A 10,375-nucleotide genomic window follows, 5' to 3' on the forward strand; every position below is an offset into this window, starting at 1 on the left:
TCCCTTATTTCATCAGAAAGAGTTTTCAATCCCTCCTCGCCCAGCCACTGATCTTGTCTGGCAAGAAGATCATTTGGTTTGTACATGCGGAGGATTCAGAATTGCTCAATTGCTAGAGAATGAAACTTGGTTTTTGAGAAATTTGGCATCAGGAGTCTTTAATACAGAACTCAAGGTGTATCCTCTAACGCTACCTAGCACGTTGTTCACCCACCTTCCAAAGATGATGAAATTTGTGGCATTGCCACAGGACATTAGGAGGATTGAAGTGGAGCTGTGAAGGAAGGCTACGTGGTGTCTTGTAGCTAAGCACTTGCAGCATCGTTGCCCTACTGCATGCTAAGGTCAGCACATGACAGTCAATCAGATTTAATATTACCTGTTAGGTTTTTTTCTAATTTCAGCTGAAAAAAAAGATAAATTAGTGCCCAAATGGAGGCCAAACACATGTGGTTGCTTTTATGATCTTCACTTCAGACAAATAACACTGTTATTAAAATCAGCTTGGTTTGTAATTAGAGATAAGTAGCTGTCTATAAAGCTGAACTCAAGTACAAACCAGTGCTTGGTATTCCAAGTGTAAAATTCACAATCACATGACTGATTGAGATGGTAATAATCCTACTGGCTTTCTCAAAGTGTTGTCAAGTCAGTCTTTAAAACAAAGGTAGCTGCTTCTCACAGCAATGCTCCCATTGAGGCTGCAGAGAGGTAATTGAGAGGGAAAGTCTCATATCAGAGCAAATGTAGATTGCTCGTGCTCTTGTAATGCCTCATATCCAGGAAAGACAAACTGGCACTCCAGTTCATTTGTTTGAGATAACGTACAAAGGCATATTTAAAGGGAAGAGACTTCTTGGAATAAGTCTTTTGTTTAATTTCTGTTGCATAGGAGCGTTCCACAAGTCCCTGTGGCTCGGTTTACAGCTTGTACACCGAACCAAGAAGCACCCTTGATGAATAAGATTTTTTTTTTTTAACTTTATGAGGAGATTTTTTTTTTTCTGGTTCTATTTTGATTTTCTGTGTAGGAGAGAAAGATGAAAACCAAAAAATCATGCCACTTTTAATATTTGTTTTTGCAATATTTGGATACAAAATGCAATGTTATATTATAATCTTCTCTTGGATTTTATCTGGCTTAATAAGACCTCAAGATGAACAGAAAGACTGTAGCAGCCTTTTTCCCCCTGAAGTGATATCTGATGATATAGTAATATTCTTCCATTTCATAAACTTGAACATGGCCAGAATTAAATGTATTGCTGTATATTTGCTACTGATGTGAGGAAATGTTACAAGAAGAAGCAAGAAGAAAATTTGAGTTTTAATTCACATTAAGATTCCTTATAATTCAGTTTGATACAGCTGCCTTAGTGTAAGAAATCTGGAGAAATGCTGTATTATCACTTTGTCAGAGGGTCTGACAAGATCCCAAACAATAAATTATTCTTCTGCATTTATAACACCTAAATGTCGGCTTGATTAGAACTTTTTTCCCCCCAATCTGTGAATACAATTGTTTCTATACTGCTTGTTTTATTCTGTTGAAGAAAGAGAAATAAAGGCAATCCTGTTTCCTCTTCCAAATTATCATAAATATTGGAGATGCAGATTTTTCTTAGATCATTAGCATATCATGCTGCGACCCACACCAGAATGTACCATTAACAAAGCAGCCTTCATGTAATTAATGTAAATAATATGGAACTACAGCATGAGTAACCCAGTCAGCCTTGGCAAAAAGCATTTGTCATAACGCATCATCTAAGGAGCTCGGCCTCAATTCAAATTAAACTTCATGGGTTTGCCCCTTTATTTTTTCCTCTAAAGCTATAAATTTCTGTGAAACATGCACCTATATAGGAGAAGAAAGCAATCCAGAAAGCCGAAATTAAAATTTCATTATTTACTGTGCTTCTGCTGCAGAGGACAATTAGTATCTTCATAAGGCTGGAAATGCAGATACTAAGAATGCTGCTGAGGGGGGTTTTTTGCTACACTTAAGAGTGTTTTCTGTCCGCTGCTGCTGCCAGCAAATCTAAAGTATGGTGTTATGTCTGCCATTTGCTTCTATTGCCCTCTGACTCCAAAACACAGAGGAGCATTGTAAATTTTTCATGAAGAGGTTTCAGTCTGTAAAACAGCAAACAGGAATAATGTTTTAAATGCAATCATTGTCAAGGCTGAACAATGTAATTTATCAAGAGAGCAGTTTGTACTATATAATAAGTTTCATATATTAATACAATTTTTCATCTGATGTCAGGCTTCTGATTTATGAATAGCCCATGATCTAAGGTGATCATTGAATTATAATTCAAGTAATAAGAAGCCAGGAACAAGACACTGCAACTGCTACCCTGCATTAGCTTACATGCCACCAAGCCAATTTACTAAACAACCGTGGGCTAAATGATACAGTTTTTCTAATTCAAAGAAGGCACTCGTTAATTAGATAAAGGCTAAAGCTCTCATTATTTTTAAATGATTTAAGAACGGGTAAAGATCTTACAGCTTATACTGCAGCTCTAATAGTTCTCTGCTTACTGCCTTGTAATAAGAGTATTAAAGACAGATGGCCCATGCTGATTTAAACCAATTACAACATTTAATGTATACTAGTAGGAATGACTATTCATAGGCACATCAGATGTTAATATTCTACATGCTACAGATAGTTAAAACCCCACTTATTAATGTGATTTATGAGCAATTTGTTTCATTTTGCTGATTTTTTTCTCTTTTTTTTTTTGTAATCAGTTTCAGATATAGATGATTAGGATACTTTTTAGCAACTAAAACTTCTTAGAAACTAGACTTGCCACAAAAAAACAACAAAAACCTTCCTATTGTGTCTGTTTCCCCATCACTTTAAATGGCAGATAGGTATTTGAAGTCAGCAAAAGAAGTACCAGATTCTGCATTGCTTATGCTCCTGAAAAGTAACAGTGGCAATCAGCATATACATCTCAGCTGCTGAAAAAAAAAAACAAAAAAAAACCTGGAGCTTTTTTCAGTTCCACAGGCTTCAAGCTTTTCTTTTCTTTTTTCCAATTAAACTTTCAAATACTATAGCACCGAGTCTTTACTCCATCAGTTAACAAGACTAAAATAATGAGGTCATCAAGGGCTTCAGTTTCTTTCAGTTCAATCAGTTTGACCAAGTGTAACATAACGTCTGCTGTATATACCTCATGTTTTAAATTCTCTTTCTATCGATGTGTCTGTTTTGTGGCACCGTTATGTGCGTTTATTTATTTTTTGTTCTGCAAGAGTCTTTTATGTTTTATGTAAGACAGACTAGGTCCCTTTGAGCAAGAATAGCATCCTCAAGCATAGCTCCATCTTTTCTCTCTCCTCACCCAGACCTTCCGCTTGTCTCTACCGGCCATAACCTTACATCTTTCCCTGACCATGAACTCTCCTTCTCCCACTTCTCAACCCTCAGTAAATCTGCTTATTGCCAGTTCTTCAGGACTCTCTAGATCTGTCTTTGCCTCTCCAGCCTCCCCAATAAAATCTGGATTACTGCCTGCACATCCACACCTGAACAGCAGCTCTCGCGCCTGCTCCTGGCTGCCTTCAGCGCTCCAGGTGTCATGGGCACCTGGCACGTGCCAGGAGTACTTCGGCCTTCCCCCACGAGGGCTCCCCAGACCAGTCCGCGTTCTGGTTCACGATGCTTTCCTTCCTTTGTTTCAGTCCACTCCATGTTTCCGTGTACCTCGGGGATCTTGTTTCCCTTTCGCCTCCCGATTCCCTTCGCTCATCTGGCCGCTGTCTCTTCCTGCCCCTCTGCAGTGTCTGCCGACGGCAGCTCCCGCGCCTTGAGGCAGCCTCTTGTGTATCTCCAGCTCTCTCACAGCCGTGTCTGCTGCCAGGGTCTGCTGTTTTTCTCCTTTCCAGTCTTCTGCCTAGATCGGGAAATTGGTGTTTTAAGAATGTTACTGTGAGGGGGAAAACAGTTTGTGCAGGTGAATCACAATCCGAGATCTCATGGCTGCTAACAGGAGCAAAGCACGAGGCTTTGTGGTGTTTCTTCCCTTCTCAAATAGATGGACTTACACGGAGGATCAAAAAGCTCTCCCTCCCTTCATCTCCCCCCCAAACCTGGCTATAACACAATTTTCCATCTTGTATCAATTCTAGTATTTTAGAACAGCAATTAACTGAGTAATGCTGTGATTAATAATACCACAGTCTTTACCGTTAAGCAGTAGCACCCAATAATCGCCCGTTCTCTGCTGTTCTTTTCCCCCCCGTGTTTGTTTTGGAGTTCCAACAAGATGTGTTATTAATGGACCCTGAGTAGAGCAAGTTATTTGTTATGGTAACTTTTTGACCTATTTAATAAGTACTTAAAGGAGTGTAGTGCAGTTTTTATTGTACTCTGCTGTGTACAGTTATGAAGTGTGGTACATAATAAAATAAAAGCAATAATGTGGATATTTCAGAGGGATCCATCAGAGCAGACCTGCAGCAACATATTTCATCTGGTTTGTCTGGCTATGAAGCCTTGCAAGTTATAGCTGAAATAACTCGGAACAATATTGTGGTTATGACTTCCAATTGTTTACCATTGTAAACAGCAGAGTTATTATGTGTTTACCCTTTTCAGAGCTCAGAACCATTTTTTAAATAAGTTCATTAACACCTGCATACATTTAGCTGTGAAAAATGGCATGTCTTTTACATGCTCATACCTTTAAAATGTTTGAGTCAGCTAGCAAGAGTAAAATGCATCTAATTTAAAACATAGTTTTATTGAGGAATGATTTGGAAAAGCAGAATTATTTTAAAAGTCTCACAATTGTGCAGCTAATACAAAAACGTACAGAAGGTTATGAAGATGGTTTATGTGACAGTTTTCAAGAGTAGTTTGGGAGAGCAACTGCAGACTGGGACAACTCATGAAAAAAGTGCCTTTTGGGAGGGGGGGTTGGAGAAGTACTTAGCTGTTACTTGTGCATATTTGTTCCGTTTCTTAATTATTTTTTCAGTTTGTTTTATCTTTCTTTTCTTTCAAGACTTTTTTTTTTCTTGGATGTGGTCATTGTCTTCCTTGAAAATAGCAGTCACCTAAAATCTGTATCTAAATTGTCAAAGAAGTCAGTGAGAGTTTTCACTGTGATGGGGTATGTAAGTTTTGGGTCACTGCTGATAAATTTTTACTGAAGAATTTTTCATTTTCTTAATATTTCTGTGGCTACAAGTTTTGTAACATCCTGAGTTCAAGAGAAAAACCAACTGATTGGACCTCCAGGAAGTGCCCTGATGATAATCATCCTCGTGTGCACGACAGAAAGGCTGATAGTCAGAAATTGCTCTTTAAACTAAGACAGACTGTCAGTCTTTAGGAATGGTGGGGAATGGCCTATTTATGTAATCAGATACTAAAGCTGGGAAGAAGCTGTCAGGCACATTCTTGTTGTGTAAGCAGCAGGCAAACTGTGCTTTATCTGACAGACAGTGTGTAAATCTGTCCATGCAAAAATCCAAATGTTTAGTTTGCTTCTAGTCACTGTAATAATCTGCTTATTTTCTTTTGCTAGACGATGACATCATTTAGCAGAATGCACCACAGACAGGAGTCCTAGATAAGGCTCTGTTACTGTCAGTCATTCACTCCTTGATTGGCAAGCAGATAAATAGGAATTTACTAAAGGTTTGCTTCCAGCTAAAAGAGCAGACAGCACCCTGGGATAACTATATGAAGAGCAAGTGAGTGTAGCACCCCCAGCCTCACGGCTTGCAAAAATGTCTAGAAATAAGAGTCCTTCAAAATTCACTATTTTATATTCAAAATTTGGTATTTTATTAGCAGTAGCTGAGCAGTCTTCCCGAATGGAGAAATACTCAGATTAATGCCATGGAGTAGCAGAAAAACCTGTTCATGTGTTCTGGGTATTTGTATTAGTTTCACTGCCACCATGTTTGAGAATGAGAATTGTTTCTTCACTAAATTTTTAAGGACTGGTAATGGTCTGTCACTGATGGTGCTGTCATTTGCCTGATGATTCATCAGACCAGACCTGACATGGAAAAAATATCCTCCTTTTTAGATCAACTATGGTTGGCTCTACAGTATTTATGTCATGGCAGTTATTCTTCAAGAGTGGTTTCAGAGTTATTTGGTAGCTGATAATAGGCAGACCAGGATCTAAATTTACCAAATACTTTTTTGTTGCAGGCAAGGGCATATTTTGGTATGGACAGACTGAAAAGAAAACTTAGAAATAAAACTATGCTGTAATAGGAAAGATAATCTAATCTTTTTAAATGGCATTTAATCTCCTAAATCTTCCAATTTCATTTAATTTTAAAGGGTAATAAAATATGATTGAAATACATCTATAATGTATTTTAATAAAAATAATCTGCTGTACTGAAAATCTACTGTTTTGTCAATCTGAAGATTTAGGGTGAAACCATGCAAAATGGAAACACTTCTTTGGATCTTAGACTTCCAAGTTCCTGCAATTTCTGTTCCACATATTTTTTTTTTTTTAAGTAGGTAATGCCAATTATTTAAAAATAATAATGAAACTTCTTTAGAATTTGTTGGAAGGAGCTTAAGAAAATGAACCTCCAGGTCATAAGAAGGTAAGACGTAATAGAAACATGACCGATGAGGGGAACATACCTGGCAGAAGAAAAGTTTCTGTGCATAAAGTCAATTGTTCATGTTCCTATTGTTTCCAAATTGATAGAGACCATAAATGAACAGCTGTTAAAAGCATAAGGATTTGTACAACAATGCTCTGATCCATTTGTGTTTATATTTAGAAGGAGAAATGCGGTTTGAAATGGTAAATTGGCTTAGGAATCACAACCTCCAATGATACTATCTTAATTAAAAATACATGCGTATCTGGGTAACGTTATGCACCTCCTCCATTTAAAAATAGGAAGAGAACAACAATTAAGCACTTTCCATGTGCTAATTTTTGTTTAATTTCAGAGAGTTAACCTTCTGAGAAGAAAGCTTCTGCTGGCACATTAGTGATAAACATTACATTAAAATAGTGATAAATACTTTATAATACTCCCAAATAGACATTTTTCCTGTTGAATCCTGGGATGCTTTCTGCAGAAATCTCAGTATATTTTTAATGAGATTGTACATCAGTTTGTGTGTTGTAGTTTAGACATATTGGCTTTAATTATTTTTGAATGTGCAGTTTTTACAGTAGACAGTATATATATGATTTAAGACTCACCACAGCACTCTGAATATCACTTGGCATTTTAGCAAAATGTGTGATATTAAAAAGACCATGAATTTTAGCTGGATTTTCATTATTTTCTCAGACATACAATATTCCTCTTTGCTCTCAATTCTTAAATTCCACATGTGCAACATTTTGCATGTTATATTAAAACAATTAGATCAATCTTAGAATCACTCGCTGTACTGGGGTTCCACCATTATCACAAATAATATTGAGTCAACCTAATTCAGCATTTTCAGCCAACTGAGTGCTGTGGTATTTTGGCTAAATCGCAAAGAAATCAAAAGAAAAATCTTACAAAACCAAGTTTCCTGCTTAAACTGGAAATTTTGTATTAGTACTGCAAAATCCTTTAGCTTCAATATCAGTCCTCCCCTTGCTGCACCATAAGCAAAATTATGAGGTGTATCTTTTACTTGGGTTTAAACATCTTCCAGTAATGTTGGCAAACAGTTGTGAATATTGTGCCAGTGGACGAACCCATGAAAATGAAAGTGACTGAAACAGCTCACGGAAAATGAAAATGAACAGTTATTTTGATTATACCAGCTGAGATACAATAAACAAACAGATGAAAAGTAAACCAGAATCTGGAAAGTCCGTTTTTAATGAACTAATAGTTTGTTAATGGTATAAGCTTGATGTACTTTATCCTAGTCCTTTTGACAAGACTCGTTTTGTTGTAGCTGTAGCATCATCACAGAGCCTGATCTAATACTTACAGAACTCAGTATAATCTCATTGACTTCAATACAACTTGAATTGGACTAATAATGAAAAATCGCATTATAATAATATTAGGTTTAGAAAAAAATAGTGCTTATAGCTGATTTGAGTCAGACTGAGTTTGTCTGATATTTTACTGATGTCAGTAAAATCATACTGTAAGTTGCTATTGCTCTGCTGTGACAACTGTGAACTCTTATTCTGAGAACCTATTAAAATCACAAACCAGCAGTCGTTCTCTGATAAGACTGTACCGATATTTATCTAAATACAATAGCAAAATAAGTAACTTTGCAAAACTGATTTGTAGTGAGTTATCAATTGCAGACAAGAAATAAAACGAATATTACCATTTTTTCTGGCTTTAAATTTTCAGCAAGTCTGCGATTTGTTATTTTCAGCATATAGTCCTTTTTTTTTTTTCCTTTAGGGGATTTTCTGGTTTTCTTTTTGAATTTTGTTACAAATGACAGGTTTATATTATTCAATATGATTTCATGTGAAAATAAATTAAAAACAGCATTTTTTTAAAAAAATAAGTGCTAACTGAATAAGAACTACATTTTTAAATCTAAGTTTTAATCTTTTTTCCTGTAAAATAGTTATTTGACTGAACAGTTTGATATAAAAGAAAAAACAACAAAAAAACCACACAAAACAGATGGGGGTTCTGTATTTAAGACATTTTCTGTTCTAGCTCTAAGGAAATTTGCTCTCATTTCTCATCAATTTGAAGAAATACACTAACCATGCATCCATAGTAAATTAATTTTTAATAGTTGGGATAGTGGTGAAACTATGCTTTTATTTTTTTTATTTAGAAAATACCTTCAAAGTGCCGTTGTCAAAATCAAAGTCTTTATTTGTCTGTGCATCAGTGTGGCAGCACAGGGTTATATTGCAAATGACTCTCTGTTAGAATTAGAGCGTGCTGGCGAGGTTTACCAACAAGCGGGGAAATCTGGGCTTCTCACAGGCAGGTGAACTTTTCACACTGGTAGCTGAACTCAGGTTAAATTAACCACCAGATACAGACTGTCTCTGGCATGTGGATTTGAGTAAGTCTGATACTTTCAGAAGGCTGAAGCATGGGAACATATGTTAAATGTAATTAAGTAGTAGCTGAACTACAAATACGTATACTTCCCAATATGCCTTTGGTTAAAATTAAGAGGAACCTTCTTTTCAGACAAGCGGCACAGTTGTTAAAGCCTTACTCTCAGCCACGTTCTCATCAGCCACACGCCTGTCAGGCCACTGTAGTTCTCCAGGCTCTGTTAATCTTTCTGCAGTGGCTTAGCACTTCCCAAGGTCCTCCTGAAAGACTTAGAGTTGCAGGGGTTCAGCCAGACGTGGCTGGATTCCAGGGGGGTTTTGGTACCCGAGACCCACAGTGGCCTTAGGCACTGCGCTCCTTTGATTCCAGGAATACCTGGTGAAACCATGACTTGAACAGGCAAAATAATCCTTGGCCTGTATGTGCTGAAATCTTCCGATTTTCTCACCCTACCGAGGTGTATCTGTATGATGAGCTCTGTGATTCATGGAAGCAAGCCTTGATTCTCACCCTTTTCCTTCGTAAAGCCTAAGGTCTGCCCTGATTTTCAGCTTCATAAAAGCATTGTACTCCCATCATCTCTGGCTACATAAACCCAGCTGTCTCTCTGTATGTGAAATCTTTATAGGAATTTTCAAAAGATGTTTCAGCTGTAAATGTAAACTGAAAACACAAACAACAACCCCACAAAATCCCTTCTCTTTCTTCTTGATGATGTTGCCGAGTGCAATGTGCTTGACATTTTTAGAAATGTATGGCATGGTGTAGTTTCTCTGATACCATACCACTTTGCTGTTTTACAAGCTGCAGCATGTCACAGATTAAAGCTTTGTTGGATGCAACAAAGCTGGCAATAAATAAACCTCTCTGATGTCACTGTGACCTAAATTAAACTCATTCCGTTCCCTTTGTTTTGTTAAGCAAAAGAGTAGTTTTTATCACTTTAGAGAGACCTCTAGAGTTTTAAAAAATATAATTTTAATAAAGGTTTTAATTACATTGGAAATTAATTGTGGGTCAGAGTAAGAGTAACTGCTGGTTTCCAGTCATTATGCGCTGGGGTTTTTTTTTGATAGGCTATAAAGCAAAGGATAGAAGATTTCAACATGGTAAAAAAAAAAAAAAAAAGAGGAATGTGAGAACTGCCAAAGTAGCTGATTGCAAATCTGCAAAGAAATGCTGCTCTTCTCCAGCACTTGATGAATATACAGAGATGAGTTTTATTTGTGGGTTAAAATTACATAAGCTTGAACATAGGGGTAGTGAGAAGTCTGGAAGATGGAAAATTGTCTACTCAGGTCTGGTAGAGTTTGAGGGGTTTTGGTTTTGTTTTTTTTTTTTTTTTTGCAGGTGTTTA

This window comes from Buceros rhinoceros, unplaced genomic scaffold, assembly GCF_000710305.1.
Source record: "Buceros rhinoceros silvestris isolate BGI_N320 unplaced genomic scaffold, ASM71030v1 scaffold12720, whole genome shotgun sequence".
NCBI lineage: Eukaryota > Metazoa > Chordata > Aves > Bucerotiformes > Bucerotidae > Buceros > Buceros rhinoceros.